Here is a 3,421-nt window from a genome sequence, read left to right on the forward strand (position 1 = left end):
TCTGGCCCCTCCCCTCCCCCCTCCATCAAGAAGGCACCAGGAGCAGCTAGGTGGTGCAGTGGATAGAGCACTGGCCCTGGATTCAGGAGGACCTGAGTTCAAACCTGACCTCAGACACTTGACACTTACTAGCTGTGTGACCCTGGGCAAGTCACTTAACCCCAATTGCCTCACCAAAAAAAAAAAAAGAAGGCACCAGTAGCATGAGTTCTACATGTGATGTCGTGCGATTATAGACCCTGCAGGAGGGGTCGTTGGAAGGCTCCTTAGGGACTGTTTAGTCCGACCCTCCTCTTGATACAGAGGAGGAGATGGAGACCCAGAGTTGCGAAGGGACCTACCCTGTTCCCTTGTGAACACAGGCCCGTGAAAACCCGGAGAGGTGAGGGTGTGGGTAAGTGTTGGGGGCTGTGAAGGATCAGGACCAAGAAAGACCACCAGACCTGGCAATTAGGAGACCATTGGTATCTTTGGGGAGCACGGCGTAAGCAAATAATAATAAATTTTTTTTTTGTGGGCCAATGGGGGTTAAGTGACTTGCCAAGGGTCACACAGCTAGTGTCAAGTGTCTGAATCAGGATTTGAACTCAGGTCCTCCTGAATCCAGGGCTGGTGCTTTATCCACTGCGCCACCTAGCTGTCCCCTGCAAATAATTATTAATAAAGAATTTCTTGGGGACCCAGTTTTAGTTGGGTTTCTGCCCCGCTCCCTCCCCCACCCCAAAGCTCAGTTCTTGAGAAAGTTGTCATCTTTCAGGGCTCAGGGCGAGCCCAAAGGTACAATAGAAATGGAGATATAGACTCTTTCATCGGCTAAATTGAGCTGATGGGATTAAGGGGAACCTATCTGAACTCTGACTTTGCCTTTCAGGGGATCTCTCCCATTAGGACATGAGGTCATGATAGAGCTCATTTTAATATGGACCGCCCTCAAGTCATGTCAGCCAATGGAATCAAATGATGCTAGCCAGTTAGCTTTGATGAGTGTGTAGTGACCTCTCCTATCAAAAGAGGGTAAAAGCCAAGAACATTGGAGGCTCTGGGCTGTCCCCATCTTGGAATGCACTCTTGGCTCAGAATGTGGTTGTTTGGTGAGCCGTAGGACATGTACTCTCTCTCTTAGAAATAGGGCGCTGGGGCTTCTGTCCTGTTTGTGTTAAATGTCACGCAGTCGATACTCTTCTTTTTTTTTTTTTTTATAAATTTTTTTAGTGAGGCAGTTGGGGTTAAGTGACTTGCCCAGGGTCACACAGCTAGTAAGTGTTAAGTGTCTGAGGCCGGATTTGAACTCAGGTACTCCTGAGTCCAGGGCCAATGCTCTATCCACTGTGCCACCTAGCTGCCCCCTAATATTTCATATTAATAATAAATGATCACTGCCAAAATGTGTGCAATAGCCACCATTATTTAAATAGCAACTAATATAGCAGCAACATTAATTTTAGAAAACCCAGCCTAGTGCCCTGAGTAATTTAGCAAACACAATTTGGCAACCACAAAACACATTAGTTTCAACCAAAGACTGAATTCATTGAAAAATAATAAACTGGATGCTAACCTCCCTGAGAAAGGGAGAATGACCCAGGCCTTCGCATATTCTTGCTGCCATACTTTTGATTTGATGGAAAATTTTAATTGTGCGGACTTCAAAAATAGCATTTGTATAGTATTTTAAGGTTTGCAAAGCACTTTGCAAATACTATTTCCTTTGCTCCTCCCAACAACCCAGGGATGTAGGTGCTATTATTACCCTCATTTTAGAGATGAGGAGACTGAGTTAGGGTTGACTTGCTTGGGGTCAAGCTAGGTAAGTGTTAGAAGCAGGATTTGAGCTCAGGTCAAGAGAAAGGAGCCCACCACTGAACTCTGCAAGCTGCCACCTCCCTTTGGGTCCAGGGAGAGTTACCAAGGCAGGGTACAAGGAGAAGGGCCAACAATTCCGTGTCCCCTCTGCTCAAGAAAATCCTGTGGGTAGCACCAGTTCTGGATTCAGGAGGTCCTGAATTCAAATCTGGTCTCAGACACTTGACAGTTACTAGCTGTGTGACCCTGGGCAAGTCACTTAACCCTCATTGCCCTGGAAAAAAAAAAGATATATACAAAAACAGCTCATTCCGCCCCCCCAAAAAAATCCTGTGGGTGCTACTATCCCAAAAAGATTAGCCCAAGCAAAAAGTGCCAAAGGGAAGTTCTCAGTCCAACAGGGACCTCTCCCAAGTGAGGGAGGGTCTCTTCGATGTTTGGAAGAGAAGAGTTCCTGGAAAGACCTTCCAGTATCGACCAAGGGAAAGACTTTAGCCAGAGGTTCAATCTGAACATCCACCAGAGTCCACACCGGGAAGAAGCCCTACATCTGTGTTGACTGTGGGAAAGGGTTTAGCCACCAGACCACACTTTGTATCCACAGGTGAACCCACATGAAAGAGAAACCGTACACATGAACTGAGTGTGGGAAAGGCTTCAGCCAGACATCCCACCTGCACGTCTATCAGCGTGTCTACCAGGAAACAGTATCTTCTGATCACCCAGAGTGACCCCCAGCACCCCCTGGCCTCTTCTGCCTTATTCAATGACCCTTTGTCAGACACAGTGATGAGGGGACAAAGGTAGATGCACCAGAGGCCTCACCCTGAATGAGTCTGAGGATGAGAAGACAAAACAAGCAGACAGGATGAGGCCGTGTGTCAGGTTTGGCATTAGCAGCCCGGATATCAATGCAAGCTCGGCTGCATATGACCTGTCTGAAGGAGAATGAAGGAGCTGGAGAACAGGCACGTAAGGCTCTGAGAGAAGGACTTGAGGAAGAGAAGACTCGGGGACGGTGGTGGGGAAATCCTGGTCATTTTCAAGTTTTTGTGAGGTCCTTCCATTGTACTTCATCTGAAAAAGATCTGGGGGTCTCAGTGGGCTATAGGATTTCCATGGATCAGTAGTGTCATGGTCGCTATAAGCCGCTGCTTTTAGGCTGGTGCAGTGACTTTGCAGCAGCACCTGGGGCTACAGAGCTGATAATCCCACTGTCTTCTGCCCAGCTGAGACCACACCTGGTACATTGGGGTCAGTGTGGGTACCACGATGTAAGTGCATTGTCAAGCTGGACAATTTCCAGAGGGCAATCGGATGGCCTTGGGTTTATGCCGAAAGAAAAACATCAGATATCGTGCAGCATATTTATCAAATCAAACAACATGCTTATGTTAACCAAAGAGAGAAGTTAAACAAAGTTTTTACAACAGTCATAAAATCAGCAAATCAAACACAAAAGATAATTACCCCAAATAAATACAAAAGGGAAATGAATGGAATTGAAAACAAAACAATCTCAAATGAAGAAAATGAGTGTAAGGATCTCTGGTGGATAGAGTCCTGGGCCTGGACTCAAGAAGACCCGAGTTCAAATCCAGCTTCAGACACTAGCTGT

The sequence above is a fragment of the Dromiciops gliroides genome, chromosome 3 (genome assembly GCF_019393635.1).
Source record: "Dromiciops gliroides isolate mDroGli1 chromosome 3, mDroGli1.pri, whole genome shotgun sequence".
Taxonomy (NCBI): domain Eukaryota; kingdom Metazoa; phylum Chordata; class Mammalia; order Microbiotheria; family Microbiotheriidae; genus Dromiciops; species Dromiciops gliroides.